This window comes from Myotis lucifugus, unplaced genomic scaffold (assembly GCF_000147115.1).
Source record: "Myotis lucifugus unplaced genomic scaffold, Myoluc2.0 scaffold_106, whole genome shotgun sequence".
Lineage (NCBI taxonomy): Eukaryota > Metazoa > Chordata > Mammalia > Chiroptera > Vespertilionidae > Myotis > Myotis lucifugus.
The window spans coordinates 3869423-3887408 of NW_005871154.1; positions in this window are offsets into that span (position 1 = coordinate 3869423).

The following is a 17986-nucleotide window of genomic DNA, read 5'->3' on the forward strand; positions in this document are numbered from 1 at the left end:
AGAAATTAGAGAACTGTGCAGAGAGAGAACTCCAATAATCTGCACAGGGAATACCCTGAGTCTTGCTAAAAACTGGGAAGTACAAGTAGAGGATGAAACATGGTGAGGCCTGGCAGAGGAGCAACTTAAAATATACTTGTACTTTAAGAAATATTGCAGGAAAATTTTAAGATGAAGGAAAATGGTACCAGATAGAAGCTCAGCTATCCATAGAGGAATAAAGACCTCCAAAAGTGAAATACAGATAAATATAAAAATACTTAATTTTTCTTAATGTCTTAACAATACAATTGACTCTGTAAAGCAAAAATAATAACACTGTGTTTTGATTTATAGAACAGGTAGAAAATTGTAAAACAACATGAGCACAAAAGACAAAAGTGGGTAAATGGAACAATACTATTGTAAGGTTGTGAAATGGTATAATATTAATTCAATGTGGACAGTGATAATTTAAAGAAGCATATTACAATTCCTAGAATAACCACAAAATACAAAAAAAGATATGCTTTAATAGCCAGAAGAGGAGATAAAATAGAACGCTGTATATAATATTTAAACCCAAAATTTGTCAAGAAAGGAGGTTACAAAAAGATACAGTGATGAGACAAATAAAAAACAAAGAACAAAATGGTATTCTGAATCCCAACCATATCAATAATTACATTAATTTTATACAGGCTAAGAACTGAAATTAAAAGTAGAGGTTGTCAGATTGCATTAAAAACAAGTATGCTGGCCCTAGCTGGTTTGGTTCACTGGATAGAGTGTCGGCCTGGGGACTGAAGGGTCCCAGGTTCGTTCCAGTCAAGGGCATGTACCTTGGTTGCAGACACATCCCCAGTAGGGGGTGTGCAGGAGGCAGCTGATCGATGCTTCTCTCTCATCGATGTTTCTAACTCTCTATCCCTCTTCCTTCCTCTCTGTAAAAAATCAATAAAATTATTTTTAAAAAACCAACAAAAACAAAAAAGTATGCTGCTTACAAGAAAAAATTTAATATAAATATGCCAATAGGGTAAGTATAAGAATAGGAAATTTAATATGCTAATAGGGTAAATGTAAGAATAGGAAAAAAAGATAGACCATGCTAACATCCATTAAAAAAAAGAAGCTGCGTGGCTATATTAATATCAGATACAGTAGATTTAAATATGAAAAGCATTACTAGAGGTAGTGAGTTGCATTTCATTATGATAAATGGAAATTGAAATACCTCAGATGTCTTGGACCCCTGGTGAAGGAGTTACTAAAAAAGATAAAAACCTCACCTTAACTGGGAAGCATTCTAAAATATAAATTTCCCTGCTCCACTGGATATACACAATTTAAAAATATTCTTCATGTTTACTTCTGTGATTCTTCTCATGCAGTTTTTCCATGTAGAATGCTCTTTCTCCTCCTTCAAACCTCTTTGCTGTCTGACAATCTTCCTTTCCCTTCTGCAAGGAAAAACTCAGGTATAAAGCACCTCTAGGTGGTCTCATATTTAACCCTTTACCTGTTAGTCATTCAACAAACATTTTTTGAGCTCCTACTATGCAGTAGGCCCTGTGGACACAACAATGAATTAACCGAACTCTTCCTGGGAGACAGGGAATGGGGCACAGAAAATAAACAAATAAATATGGAACATGCCAGGCAGTGATCTACTCAATAGAAAAGAATAAAAATAAGGAATTAGGAGTATTGGCAGGAGTGGTAAAGTAAGGCATCTCTGTAATGTTATGATCTCTGCAGACCTGGAGAAAGTGAGGTAGTACTTTCAGATACCTAGGACAAGATGATCCTGGGTAGAGGCAACATGTGCAAAGGTGCTAAATCAGGAATATGCCTTTTATACAAATTGGAGAAGAATGTGACTAGAGGGAGTGAGAGGGGGACAGTCTAGCTAGCAGAAGGGGAGGCCAGGGAGGTCATGACGGGCTACACCATGTAGGTTTGTGAATGCCTCTCCATGGACTTGGATTTTTTTTCTGAATGAGATGTAAAGCCTTTGGAAGGAGTTTTGAGCCGAGGAGTACCATTATGTGACATAATCTATGGTATTACTCTGACTGAAGAGTGGAAATGGAACTCTTATCCCATAAGGTAACTACAAAAGGATTATGAAAGGCAGAGAGAAAATAGTTGCAGATTTATTGGTCTGTCCTCAATACTAGATTTATGTCAATGCCTTTTTATGTAGCTTGTTTATGATCCTTTGAGTTATTCAAAAATATCTTTGACATTTAGCTATTGAAATAATTTGTTTTTAAGGTTTCTCAAAAAATTAAAAACAGAATTACCACATAACCCAGCGATTCCACCTCTGAGTATTTATCCAAAGATTTATTCAATCCATTGGAATGTGGTTTCAGTAATATTTCTACTTTTATTTATTCAGTATGAATTCATTTAATCAGTGCCCACTATATGCCAGATACTGTTAGATGTTAGTATTTACAAATGGACAAGGGATGGTCTCTGCCCTTCAAAGACTTGTGGTTTAGTGGGAGATAAAGAAATATAACAGATGATTATATCACAGAATGAAAGAGCTGTAAGAGAGGTCACCACAGTGTTCTGATCGCAGCAGACGGAGAGGAGTGACTAATTCTGGGAGAGACAGAAAGCCCAGAGGAGGTCATATTTAAGTGGGGACTAGTTCTTGCTCCTCAAAATGTGACCAGTAGCCTAGCTCCTAGCATTACTCTCACCTGGGAGTTTGTTATAAATGTAGTTTCTCAGGTAGCAGGCCAGACTTATGGGGTCAAAATTTGATTTTAACAAGATCCTCAGGTGAATTGTAAGCACATTAAATTTAAGCAGCACTGATTTAAAGTAAGAATAATTTGGCAGGTGAAGAAGGTATCTAAGTCATTTTAAACAGAGGAAGGACCATGTACAAAGGCATAGGACATAGAAGCACATGGCATGTTTTTTCCCCCCATTAAATCTTAAGGTGCATTAGAGAAGGGAAGGGAGAAAACTTGGTAACACACAGGAATACCAGACTGTGAAGGACTTCTATGTTATGTAAAAAAAATTGAACTTTTTCTGAGCCACAGGGTGCAATTGGAAGTTTTTAAACAGATAAATGAAAGGATGCTGTAGAAAGATAAATCTAGCAGCCGTGTGCAGAATGAATTGGAAATGAGTAAGGAAGTCTGCTGACTATTTAAGTTATTTCAGCTGATAGGACCTAAACTAACACTGTGGATATGTGGATATGCAGAGCAGGAGCTGAATTCAAAAAATATTTTGGAAATTGAAATTATGAGAATTCATGCTTGAATGAAGGAGATGAGGAATGAATGGGAGATGACTCAGATGTTTCTACAATGAACGTCTGGTTGATGATGGCATTGAGGAGTTAGGAAATACAGGAAAGACAAATTTCACAGTAAAGGGAATAAGTTCAGTATCAGACATATTAACTACAAGTATCTATGAGATACCCCAGATGGAGATGTTTAGGAATATTAGTTTGAAAGCTGTTGCCATAAGAAATGTCAAACCCTGTGGAGAATTTTTTTTAAGAGTTTATTTGAGCCAAACTGGCAATATATGCTGGGGTGCAAGATCTCAAATGCTCCACAGAATAATAGTTTTGTAGTTTCTTTTTTGCATTTTAAATCAAGGAGGGAAAGTAAAGAAGATTGCATGAAGGTAGGAGAAAGCAAAGCGGGGATTGTAATACAGGATAGTTAAGGCTATTTGCTGTCTTGAGGGAGGTCATATCTTAGAAGGAGGGATCTAAAAAGAGTCATTTCCAAGATGTGTTAACCTAGATGCGTAGAAACAATGGACATGACTTGCTTAAGGCAAAGATAAGCCTTATTTTTAAAAAATATATATTTTTATTTCAGAGAGGAAGAGAGAGATAGAAACATCAATGATGAGAGAGAATCACTGATCAGCTGCACACCCCACACTGGGAATTGAGCCCCAAACCCGGGCATGGGCCCTGATGGAGAGTCAAAATGTGACCTCTTGGTTCATAGGTCAATGCTCAACCACTGAGCCATGCTGGCAGGGCAAAGATAAGCCTTTTAGTAAAGAAAATGTATGCCTGGAGTGTGACTACCCACCTTGATCGGCCCAGTTAGGAATTTATGATCAGATTGTCACCAGACTGATCTGAGCCAAGGCAAGTCCTGCCAGGCACAGTCCAGGGTGACCAAGTTCTTGACTGGTGCAGGAAAGAGTTAAAGATCAAGTGTGGTAAAAGTAAATTTATTGAAGTTCAGAATAGTGAGGCAAAGGAAGAGGCCTTGGAGACAGGATGGAGGTAAGCTTAGGCTGAGCTGTTGCTGCCCACTCCTTCCCTGGTTGCAAGTCTTGTTGAAACCCTTAGAGCAGAGGTTCTCAACCTGTGGGTCGCGACCACTTTGGGGGTCGAACGACCCTTTCACAGGGGTCGCCTAAGACCATCGGAAAACATATATAATTACATATTGTTTTTGTGATTAATCACTATGCTTTAATTATGTTCAATTTGTAACAATGAAAATAAACCCTGCATATCAGATATTTACATTACGATTCATAACAGTAGCAAAATTACAGTTATGAAGTAGCAATGAAAATAATTTTATGGTTGGGGGTCACCACAACATGAGAAACTGTATTAAAGGGTGGCGGCATTAGGAAGGTTGAGAACCACTGCCTTAGAGCTTAGGATCGAAGAAGCAAAGGTACATGCCCGAGAAAGGGGCACGGGCAGGCTCAAAGAAGAGCGTGCGCTGACATTCTTTGTCCTGAGAGTTTTAATCTACTTTTCCATAGGAAGGGTTTTTAGGGAAGGACCCAGGGGAGGATCTCAACAGAATATTTATTACATTTCTCACTTTTTATGAATATTCTGCTTCTGATCATGGCAGGACAGGGTGTGTTGTCTAGAATGTTGATGTATTAAAATGAGTGTATAATGGAGTTTGGGGTCACAATCTGGTCAGTTTCACCTCCATCTTGGATTAGCATGGTTTTAACTAGTTTTTGTTATCTACCTCCCTGAACATGGTGATTAAATTATCTGCTCTTAGGCAACTTCTGTTAGGGAGGGTAGAGTCTTGTGATTTATTAGCTGGCTGTTGGGTACTCAGCCATTCTGGAGGTTTGTTCAGCCATTTGTTTTAGTTTCCTTATCCCACTTGCCAGGGAATTTTTCCTAGTTGCTTACTAACCTGCCTCAAGATCACCCATAGAACCTTTTTTTCTCATCCACAGAGCTAGGAAGAAAGGTTGCCCTTTGAGATAGAGAAATGGGAATCAGAAATTTAAAGTTGGAAGCTGAAGAAGGCTAGAGGGATTTTTGAGACCACCTCTGGGATAGCAGTGTAATATCTGCCCCAAATCAAGTCAAACTGCTTTGGGTTGTAAAATAATCAGAGAGAATAAAAGGAAGGAGAAGTCAGCACCATAAGGAGGAGAGAGAACTCAGAGATAACATGGAGGGAAGGAATCAGTGGAGAGGAAGAGATTAAAGTAACTCAGAGGAAGTAAAAGAAAGGGGGAGTAGGAGCATAAAATGAGAGTTGACTTTGGAAAGAAAGAAAGAGGAAGATCTACCTGTCCTTCTCAAACAGAGAGGAGATAAGCTTGGGTTAAAATTTTAAGATATGGCTGAGCTTGAAATGGAAGCCAGAGGAGGGAAGAAAAAGGAAGTTTGTCCTTTATGACTGTTGTTTTCTCGGTGAAGTAGGAAGCAAGGTCACTGAGGAGAGAGAGTGGGCTGGGACGGGATCTTGATGAGAGTGATGAAGGGTTATAATAGCCACTTTAGGTTGTGGGAGAAGAAGTTGACTAGAGAGTGAGTACTAAAAGGATTGCTGGAAGCCTCAAAGAGGTTGAAAACCATAAATAACTTCTTCTTCTTTCTTCACTCATCATTCCATGACAGCCCCTCTTCCTATCCTGCCTGCTTCCTTTTCATTTATAGTCTAAGCAGCAAATACTTTTCCAGTAAATTTAAAGCCTAATTCAGGCAAGAGGAAAAACAAAGGCTTGCATTTTAAACACCTGAGGTAAATCTGCTTGATGTTTTATGTTTTAATTAAAATTAATTGGCACTGTTCCCTCATGAAAAGTCATTATTGAAAACTTGGAAAATAAAGAAAAGTAAAAGGTAGCATAATCTGATCCATTGAGAAAATGATTGCTGATACTTTTGTCCTTCCAGTACTTTCTCTAATGCACAGTTTTATTTGTATGCTTACTTATTTTACAGTAGAGTCCTAGTGCACGAATTCGTGCATGGGTGGGGTCCGGCAAGCCTGCTCCGATTGGCCTGGCCATTGGGAGGGTCTGTGGGAGGTTGGCCAGCCAGCCCCGCCCCTGATTGGGGTGGGAGGGGCCAATCAGGGGCCCAGCTGGCGAGGGGAGGGTCCGAGGGAGGTTGGCCGGCTGGCCCCACCCCCGATTGGGCCGGTTGGCTAGCCGCAGTACATGTCATAGTGACTGGTTGTTCAGGTTGTTCCAGTCTTCTGGTCACTTGGTTTATATATATATACTGGATACCCGATGCACGAAATTTATGCAAGAATGGGCCTTCCTTCCCCTGGCTGCTGGCACTGGCTTCCCTCTGGCACCTGGGGCCTGGGCTTCCCTCTGGTCACCGGCAGCCAGGACCCGGGCTTCCCTTACAGAGGGAGGCCCCGCCCACCCTCCATAGCCTGCCGATCGGTGACCTGGGCCTCCCTCTTTAGGGTGATTGTGGAGCCCCCCGATTAATCACCCCACTGGCCGGTGGCCTGGACCTCCCTCTGCGGGGTGATCATGGGGCGATGGGTGGGCTCCCGACCAATCGCATCGCACCTGCCTTGGCTGGCCTGATGCCAGTGGGTGTCATAGCGTTGTCCCGGATGGTCGTCCAGATGGTCATTCTGTGTTAGGCCGTTCAGTTTATTTGCATATTACTTTTATTATATAGGATAGATGATTGTGCTAATTATAAATGCCCTTATATCTTTCTTTTCAACTCCTTAAAATTTGTATTTTTTCTTACTATAAAAACAATTGCTATTTATTGTCAATGTTTTAAAATACAGAAAAGTATAAAGATGAAAATATAAATCACTCATAATCCAGAGATAATGACTCAGTTGCTAAGGGTTTTGATAAATGCTTGTATGTCACATTTCAGAAAATGTATCCTTGCGACATTTTTTGCTAATATTTGATCCCAATTCTTCTTCATGGAGTTTACACATCATGGACCATAACAGAATTTTACCTGGAGAGTCTCTAATCAGTGCAGCCTTCACAAACTGCCCACAACTTTACCTTTCCCCACAACCTATAGGCAGGGGTAAGGACTGCAGAACAGGATGTGAAGAGAAGGAGGAAGAAGCATTGTCAACTTGTATTAAACAGAAATGTTCCCATGTTTTTGAAAAAGCATAAAGGATACTCACTTACAAGCACTCTGAAACCTGCTGTTATCATGAATGTGAATGCTTCCCCTCTCCTGTTGCTCCCTACTCCACAGCTGACTAATGTCAGTTATTACGTCCTCAAGCAACTGTGGCTCGAAATTCATATGGGAGGAACTTTTAGGAGTATAATAATCTCAAATGTTGATATAGTGCTGTCTCTGTGTCAGGTAGTATTTTAAATATTTTACATAGATTAATTTTATTTATTCCTCACAAGACATCTAAGAGATAAGTAGTGCCAATTATTCCTACCTTGAAGATTATGAAAGTAAGGCACATAGAGATTCAGTAATTTGCCCAGATCACATTCTTTAATAGAGTGCACTGGGTTTCAAACCCAAGCAGTCTGTCCTGGAATCCTGCTCATAACCCCTGTATGAAAGGGTAGCTGAGCGATTTTTCTCAAGTTAGTATTTTACAAAAACATTTCACTTAAACCGTTTATTTGTCATGATTGAGGGTTAACTTCTCCCCAACTCCACCCCAACTCCACTCCTAAGATCCAATCTTGGTATTACAACTGCTTTGTAAATTTTCTTTATGGCACCATGAAATGGTCCAGATTTTATAGACAGGCTTTTAGTGTAATTTCCCCTGTATTTTAGATTCTCATCATGTTTCTTGTTTTTTGTCTTTTTGTTTTAAACACGGCCATTCTCTCATCTATTCATCTTCCAGGAAAGGATCAGCTTGATGCAGGTGCTTCTTGCTTTTCCAAGCTTGAATATTCTTATGCCATTGCTGTTTAGTCTTATGTATTTAAAATTTGTAAATGTTCTTCAGGTACTTGTAATACTTTAGAGTTTATAGATAATAAATGCTGATTCAATATTTTGGTTAACAACAAAGCTCCTTTTTTTTTTTTTGCATTAGATTTGCTTGACACACTGTCTTGTCTTTCTTGTCTCTTGACTTCCTTCACTGCTTCTTCTTTAGTTTCCAGGCTTGAAATGGCTGCTTATCTGTGCCAGAATCGAGAAGTCTGAATGCCCACTGGTTCTGTGTTCAAGGGTTCTCACAGGCTGGCAGATGGAGGAAAGAGAGTGGTAAAGACGGTGGCTGCTGGTCCTTATGTCACTGGCAAACTAACCCTCCTGTTAGAGTTGGTCATTGGGTCTTCAGGGGTGCTGCCCCTAGGGCCAGCTGGAAAAATGTTAGAAGGCAGTATGATACAATGAAAAGAGTCCTCCTCCTCCCGGGCGTCACCGCACTACCTCCCCTACGGGGCTAATCCTTCCTTCCTTCCTTCCTTCCTTCCTTCCTTCCTTCCTTCCTTCCTTCCTTCCTTCCTCTGGAGTTAGATTGCCTGGCTTCAAAGCCTCTTTTTACCCATTTACAATCTGTAGACCTTGGCCCAATTAACTTTTGGGGGCTCACTTTCCTTATCTAAATAAACACTTGATGAAGCTATTATGAATATTACATGAGATTATACCAGCAAAATTCTTAGACTAGTAATTGCCTCATAGTAAGCAATTAATAAATGTTAGTCACCATTGTGAAACTCTCTTCCAACTAAGTTTCAGAAGAGTGGGTGTTTTCTTCACTATATGTCATGCTTAGCAGGTACTTCATAAATATTTGTTAAACGAATGATCGAGTGAATGAATCTATCAGTAAAAAGCTATGTGACTTAAGGCACATTATTTTACCTATTTGAAAATGTGTGCTGGGGATTTGGGATATAAGTGTAATTCACATGGTTGTTGGGAGAACTGTGTGAGATAAAGATATGAAGGGGGCACAAGAGCCCAGAGTTTCAGAGTAAAGGCTTTGAAGTCAGGAGCAAATAGTTTTGAATCTTATTCTGCCACTAGACAGGACATTGAATAAACAACTACTCCTCTTTAAGGCTCAGTTTCCTCATCTCAAAGTGGAAATCATAATTCTTATCTCAGAGGGTTGACGTGAGGATAAAAGGACACACATATGTACATAGAACATTGTTTTCTTAAAATACTTTGTTAACGTGGAGAAGGACTTGGTAAGCTTGAGGTCACCATAAAAACAGATTTTGATTTTTTATTAAATGGACCATTTTCTATCAAATTCTCCCATAAGGTGGCACCAACCATATTCTGAAAATTTAGACTAGACTGAAGTAAATCTGGAAATATTTTTGTTTAAAAAAAAGAATTTTATGTTCATTTTGACAAGTTGAGATAATTCAAGTTTCATAGCTAGACTGACATAGTGTCCTAAAAAGTAATTGTAATAGTAGAACTGTGATTTGGATAAAAATAAATATTGTTATTATAGTGCAGCTACATACATTGTTTATAATTTCCTAATGATAAGGCAGAGAGATGAAGGACTCTAAAACGATTTTAATTATAATATTTAATGAGCATAGCATTTTCAGTTGTGTGAAATAAGATTATTTTCTGCAATTTGATGTAGAGAAACTTATTTTCATAAGAACTCAAAATATTCCTTCTGTAGAAACTAGGAATATAAGTGTTTTACAATAACCACTTAGTTGATAATGGAGAGAGGAAGAAATTTTGATTTTGATTTTATTTTATTTTTGTTTACCTCCATATGCCTCAGACCTCATCTACTGCTTTCCCTTTAGCTCTGTGCCAGTCACCCTGGCCTTCTTGTTGTGTCCCTGGCACCTCAACCATATTCCTACATCAGGGCCTTTGGCTGGTGGGCGTGGCTTGGGGCATAGCAAAAGTATGGTCAATTTGCATGTTTCTCTTTTATTAGATTAGATACTCATTTTAAAAAGCTAAGCAAAGAGACTGTTATTAAGGAAAATACATTTACAGTATTTCTTTTTTCTTTTTTTTCATTTACAGTATTTATTGAAAAAATTCTACATATAAGTGGACCCATGCACTTCAAACCTATGTTATTCAAGGGTCAACTGAAAATAGAAATGTACTGTAATGGAAGTATTATAAGAGAATTAAGCTCCAAGAGCACAAGAAAGGAGCATAGAGCCAATCTAGCCTAGAGGAAAGGGGCATCAGGAAAGGCTTTTTGAGGTTGTAACTTAAATGAGCCAGAGTTGCCAGGAAGGGGATAGCTTTGTAATAGAGCAGTGGTTCTCAACCTTCTGGCCCTTTAAATATAGTTCCTCATGTTGTGACCCAACCATAAAATTATTTTCGTTGCTACTTCATAACTGTAATGTTGCTACTGTTATGAATCGTAATGTAAATATCTGATATGCAGGATGGTCTTAGGTGACCCCTGTGAAAGGATCGTTCGCCCGCCAAAGAGGTCTCGACCCACAGGTTGAGAACCGCTGTAATAGAGGAAAGCATGTGCAAAGGGACAGAAGCAGAGAGAATGTGGTACAATTTCAGAAGTGCCTGAAGGTGAATTTTGCTGTCCTTGCTTATGAAGGAGGGTTGTAATGGAGTAGGCCGTAATAGATATATGCTGTAATAATCCAGTGAGGCACAAAACAGGTTCTAACTAACATTGGGTAGAAGCAACTGCAAATTGACTGGGAGTTTAGAACTACCTGGGATTATAGAGTTTTCTTGATTCTGGTGCTTAGTCAATTAGTTCTGGACAAGGATAGGAAAGAAAGGCACCTTCTTTATAGAAACATTCATCAGCTGCCCTCCTGCACACCCCCTACTGGGGATGTGCCCGCAACCAAGGTACATGTCCTTGACTGGAATCGAACCTGGAACCCTTCAATCCTCAGGCTGACGCTCTATCCACTGAGCCAAACCGGTCAGGGCTAGAATTTCACTTTTTAGCTATTGTGCATGATTGAGTGTGTGTGTGTGTGTGTGTGTGTGTGTGTGATGCGGGGTGGTAGGATCTGAAATACACCTTTAAAGGTCTGACCTTTAAGGGATTGTACGTTAGTGGAACATGCATTGGATTAGAATCTTGAATGTAATTTTATCTTTTGGAATCTTGGTCTCTTCCTTTTTTAAAAAATATATTTTATTGATTTTTTACAGAGAGAAAGGGAGAAGATAGAGAGTTAGAAACATCAATGAGAGAGAAACATTGATCAGCTGCCTCCTGCACACCCCCTACTGGGGATGTGCCTGCAACCAAGGTATATGCCTTGACCAGAATCGAACCTGGGACCCTTCAGTCTGCAGGCCGACACTCTGTCCACTGACCCAAACTGGTTAGGGTGTTCTCTTCCTTTTTAAGCTAAATTTTGTTTTACCAGTATCACAATATTGCTGTTAGGATATTTGAAAATTAAGAGTTTTCAACTGTTATGAGGCAATGTACAAATACAAATTATTACCAGAGATATTCCAACCATTGGAGGGGTTCTCAACTAGGTGACCCACTCTAAGATTCTGTGATTTACATTTCTCTTTAGGCATCCATCTGAATCAAATGCACTTTGTTCCCATTTCCCAAATATTCTAATGCCGTGAAAATCAGCCTGAAGTGCTATAAAACTTTCAGTAACTTGAGATAGGGCACCTGAATAACTTACTTCTGAATCTTTCATAACTGCCCACAAACCTGCGCAATATTTCTGGCCAAAAGCCTTTGTTGGAGACATGAATAAATGAGCAACAATAACAAAAAAGAAACAATTAATGACATTAAAAATTTCTGTAGTCTCACTGTGGAATTTTAAGCCTATTGAATTCTTTCAGGTCACCTGTGTTATTATTTCCACGACTAAGAAGGTTTGCTAAAAATTAATATGAATATAAAGTGTAAACGGACTAAGACTACTTGTATAATTCTGTTATCCCACAGCCTTTCTTGTTATTTTTTTAAAATTTCAATGTAACTGCCTTTTATTGTTTATTCCAATTTTTTTAAACTTCTAAATTTTTATATTATAATGTTCTGTTTAATTATTGTCCTTCTCCACTACACTCTGGGATCCTTGAAGACAGGCACTATTTTGTTTCCCTTATATTTTAAGTCCTTGGCATATAGAACGTGTTCTTCGTATATGGTTGTTGAATGAATGAAATGAAAGTATTTGAGAAAAAACGTTTTCACAGAATTCAACAAATATTTATATTTTAAATTTAGTTTCATCAGTGAACCAGCAGTAAGTCATAATTAAGCACCATAATACCATTATAGAAACTGAACTGGCCCATGATTTTTATATATACGCAATGGACTTATAGCATCAAACATGGCCAAAAAAGATTCTAAAAATACCCAAATGTTTCAGCAGGCTTGTATTACAGACCTGCTTACAGGAAATCGTGTTTGATTTATTCATTGCTCCCAATACCATTCTTAGAATTTTTATTCAGTTCTTTGTAAAAGCAATCACGTTCTTAACTCAGGCTCCAGTGTGAAAATAGGTCACTGTGGTAGATTGTCAGAATACAAATGTACATGGAATTGATATTTGGGGCTAGATCTGACTCGGATAAGTTCTCATTGTAAAAATATTATAGAGCAATTTGTCTTTCCCTTAAGCCTCTCTATTTTTGATAAGAGGTTTATCATTCAGAACAGCCAAGCAAGGGGGATTGCCACAGATATCTTAATAACTGAATATTTATTATAGTGTATTTCTTAGTTTAGTTTAAGGGGGAAAAAAAGCAAGTTTCCTAATTCTTGAAGTTATAGTTGACAAAACTTTAAAGGTACTTTTATGTGGATCACTAAAGTGCTGAGCTGAACCTTGTCATCTGCAGTCAAGAAGCAACTAGCAGAGGGCATTTTTGAGATCAAGGTAAAATTTTAGATGGGAGGGGAAACGGATGTCACAAAGATAAAAAGTACTTTGGGCAAGTACTCTAGCCTCAAGGAACAGTGTGAGAGTGGTGATAGGTGAGAAACTATGAGTCAGGATTGTGAATTTGATAGGCCCAGGTGGAATGTATGTTGGCAGGAGGCAGGGAGATGCAGGGAAAGATGGCTAGGGTAGAATTTCAACCTTATTGTTTGTGCAGGCAGGAAATTTTGAAAGCATTTTGCAGGGTGTGGTAGGGGGATCAGCTATCTACTTTAGGAATGTGAATTTTGAAATAGTGCGAAGAAAGGATTTGAGGGCTTCAGACTAGTGACTAGAGCAGGGGTGGGCAAACTTTTTGACTCGAGGGCCACAATGGGTTCTTAAACTGGACCGGAGGGCCGGAACAAAAGCATGGATGGAGTGTTTGTGTGAACTAATATAAATTCAAAGTAAACATCATTACATAAAAGGGTACGGTCTTTTTTTTAGTTTTATTCATTTCAAACGGATCCAGCCCGGGCCATAGTTTGCTCACGGCTGGACTAGAGGCAATAGCAAGAACCACGAGACTGTCCCAAGAGGCCAGAACTAGATTAGGAGTGAGAGTGAAAGGAGAAGGAAGATGCAGGAGACTGGCAAGGTGGGAAATCTCCACATTGTATGGGGACATGTGAGTGAGCAGCTTGGGTGGAGAGACTTTTCTTGTTCTGCCCTGGAGTCAAGCTATGGTGAGAAGGTGGATTTTCAAAAGGAGCGGGTGGGATGCAGAGCTCACCTTCTCTTTTGCATTGTATGGAGCTAGACCTGGGCATTTAAGAGGGAATATGAAGTGAGGCCTCAGGCAGTGTGACTTGTCCTTGCCTTTCCTCCTGATTCTTTCCTTGCACTCATCACCTTCTGGCAGTGGTTCTCAACCTTCTGGCCCTTTAAATACAGTTCCTCATGTTGTGACCCAACCATAAAATTATTTTCGTTGCTACTTCATAACTGTAATGTTGCTACTGTTATGAATCGTAATGTAAATATCTGATATGCAGGATGGTCTTAGGCGACCCCTGTGAAAGGGTCGTTCGACTGCCAAAGGGGTCGCGACCCACAGGTTGAGAACCGCTGTGCTAGGGCATCTGGAGATGTAGATATACCTTCACTTTTTGCAGTCATTGTGCCAAATCCTAATCTTTCCACATTTACCTACATTGTTTTTTTTAAATATATTTTTATTGATTTTAGAGAGGAAGGGAGAGGGATAGAGAGATAGAACATCAATGATGAGAGAGAATCACTGATCGGCCGCCTCCTGCACGCCCCCCACTGGGGATGGAGCCTGCAACCCAGGCACGTGCCCCTGGCCGGAATCAAACCTGGGACCCTTCAGTCCTCAGGTCAGTGCTCTATCCACTGAGCCAAACCGGCCAGGGCAACCTACATTATTTTTTTATATGTATATATTTTTATTGATTTTAGAGAGGAAGGGAGAGGGAGATAGAAACATCAATGATGAGAGAGAATCATTGATTGGCTGCCTCCTGCACACCCCACACTGGGGATCGAGCCTGCAACCCCGGGCATATGCCCTGACCAGGAATCGAACTGGTTACCTCCTGGTTCCTGGGTTGATGCTCAACCGCTGAGCCATACCTGGCTGGGCAACCTACATTATTTTTTTATTCCCTGCTTATGAGCTCATAAAAATATCAAATATCTAGACAGCAAATAGGTAAAGAAGCTAAATATCTACTTATGTAATTACAGCAAAGCCTATGTCCTCCCCTTTTATAGAGTGGGCAGTACGCAATTTTCACCTTGCTTTGGCAGGCTACTTGCTAATTTCAGGCCTTGAAGACACAGTGGAACAATTGAGGTCGCCTGGTGAGAAAAGTTTTATGTGATCCAGTGGTTCTCCCTGCTATTTAATATAAAGAGCACTGAGATGAGGGTCAATTAGCTGTGTGACCTTGGTATTTAACTTTTCAATGCCTTCAATGTCTAGTCCGATAAAGTTGTAGTGTGGGAAGATGAGGAAATGAGATGAGAGAGTGCTTTGAAATTTTTTGAGAGCAGCTGCAGAAATGCAGAGCATTGTGTTTTGTGATTCCTGAAGGCCTGATTGCTGCAAATTTTCAGGTTAGATTGATTTGCTCGACCACAGACTTGTTTGTCCTCTGTACTTTTCCTAACATTAGTGGTTATTTTCCTGTAAGTCAGTACGGTCTGTCCTCAGTGATCAGCAAATCAGTTGTGATGAGAAATAGAGATAGACTCAGACCCAGGCAAGACTTCTGACTTAAAATCTATTCTGTTTCCACCATGTTCACACCCTCATGGCTTCTCCTAAAGTGTGTGTGTGTGTGTGTGTGTGTGTGTGTGTGTGTGTGTGTGTGAGAGAGAGAGAGAGAGAGAGAGAGAGAGAAATATGGGGGAAGAGAGCGAGTTTATAAAAATGCAAATGCACACTCAGGGCTTTATAAACTGAAATCTGTGAATCTGTGGATCTAGAGCAGGGAACCTTTCTTCTGCCAAGGGCCATTTGGATATTTATAACATCATTCTCTGGCCACACAGAATTATCAACTTCAAAATTAGCCTGCTATATTTGGTCAAACATTTAATTAACTCACCCCTAATGCCTTGGCAGGGCCGGTTGAAATGATTTCGAGGGCCTTATTTAGCCCTCAGGCCAGAAGTTCCTCACCCCTGATCTAGGATGCTAACCAAGTATCTTTCCCTTTCCTAGCATTTCTTCATTCCCTTATTCATCCCTTTATCTATCTTCCTCTTACCTGTCCTTTTCCTGTTCATTTTTCTGTTTTATGTAAGTTGGTGTTAGCATCGATAATGATTGCTAACTATAGGGGTTGCTATGATAAAATTTTATTAGAATTATTTTCTGTTTTCTTATTCTTGTTTGAGAGAAGCCTATTATTTGAAGGGTTTTGATCATATGCTCTCCTCCTGTGCTTCCAGACCACCTTCCTGGGGTCTCAGGCCCAGCGAACCTATCTGCCAGGACTGTTTCCCCAGCAACTGGTGTTGCCTTTGGAAACTGCATTTCTGGCTTCTCTGCACCTCTGTCCTTCAACTGCTCGCAGTTGCACCTCCTTTGTCCATTATGCAGCTACTTCTCCAGATACTGCCATTTCCCTTTTGAGTCTCTGGGTAGCATCAGCTGACAATGAGCCTGCTGCAGATGTAGAGCACTCACTGCTCAAAGTTAGAGGAGAGTTGGGGAAGCACAGACAGAATCAGGCCAACCTCACCTGTTTGTAATGGATTTGGTTATACTGAACTAAATGGGCAATTATATGGAACTTGAATAAGATACATCCACTGATAAATAAAAATACACAATTTCCTACTTTGTGCAAAGTACTCTTTTAGGTCTTGTGGGGGATAAAGACAAGAATTAAACATTTTGGGACACTTAGGATTCAGCAAGAGAGATAAGGCATATTCATTAATAACTATAAAGCAAGGTAGAATGTGTATCATGTGTTATAATGTGTAAGAATGTAGCATGAGAGGGATAGAAGTTGATGGTTTATGGAGGGATTTTAATGACTCTGGAGAATAAAGTGTCTTTGGCTCAATAGAGTAAAAAAATAAAGTGGGAAGAAGTGATAAAACGCAACTTTCAGAAAAAGGAGTTTAATACTTGTCCCCCAAGCAGAAGGCATGCTACTCAAGCAATGACTGCTACAGGCCAGGCTCCCCCAAAGGTAGCAAGTAAAGGAGTCCTGCCAGAGTGATTAGAAGTGGGTGACGTTACCATTCTGCCAGGGTGGGAATAAGAGGGCACTTTCCCATCACTTCTAGATCTAAGCTCAGATAGTTCACATCATGCTGAGTCATGATCCCAGGAACAACTGAATCCTAAGGTTTTCATGCTTTATCTGTGACAGAGTGTACTGCTCTTTATTAATTTGTAAAGCTTTTACCTACATCACAAGTAGATACAGGGACAGAAGACATGTAAGAAGTATATTTAAAATGCAATGGAAATTTAGATAATGGAGATAATTTTGCAGTTGAGTAGATGGGGAAAAACTTTTCACATCATTCATTTACTCATTCATTTTTAATTTATTCATCTAGTCTTCCATATAGCCATTCAAGAAATACTAATTGAGCCTTTCTTTGTGCCTGGTGCTGGTGCTGGAGGTACAGCAGTCAGTGTAATAGCGATGGTCCTCTCAGGGAATTTATTATCTGTTAATGAGGCAGCTCACACATGACTACTGAATTACACTCTTGGTTAATTCTTAGAAGGAAAAGTATAGGGTGCTTTGGCAGCCTATAAAATGAGGAACCCGGCTTAGTCTTGAGGGAATAATAAGAGTGTTCCTAGAGAAGATAGTATTGGAGGTGAAATACTTTTAGAGATATAAGATAGAAAAATTGTAATAATATCACTGATCTGCACATTGTTTTCCTTGGGCTTAGAGCCATAGCCTTTAAAAAAACATTCAATTTCACTTTTCCCTCGTCAGTATTGAACAGTGTACTTCCATATAAAAAATGGCCTTCACTGTACTTTGTAAACCTGAAGAAAATCTTCACAAGGAACTCTATTTCAAAGAGGTCTTGGGGGCAAAGACAAGGGAACTTGCTTATTGAAGGAGAATTACCCTTTGTGTTAATGGACAGTCACAATACTTTACCTTAAATATGTATGCAACTGAAAATTTTACATGTTTATGCAAAATTATTTGTGCTCCATATATTATGAACACTTTTAGTAAAGACTTACTTGTTTAAATTACTTGTTTAGATATTTATCTCCTCCACTAGACCCTCCATCTGTCAAGTACTTAGCATAGTGCTTAGTGCAAAGTAGAAACTCCATGTTTTCTTTCATGAATGAATGAAATGAACAGATAGAAGTAATGTTTTTCTACTAAAGATATTTAGTCTTTGC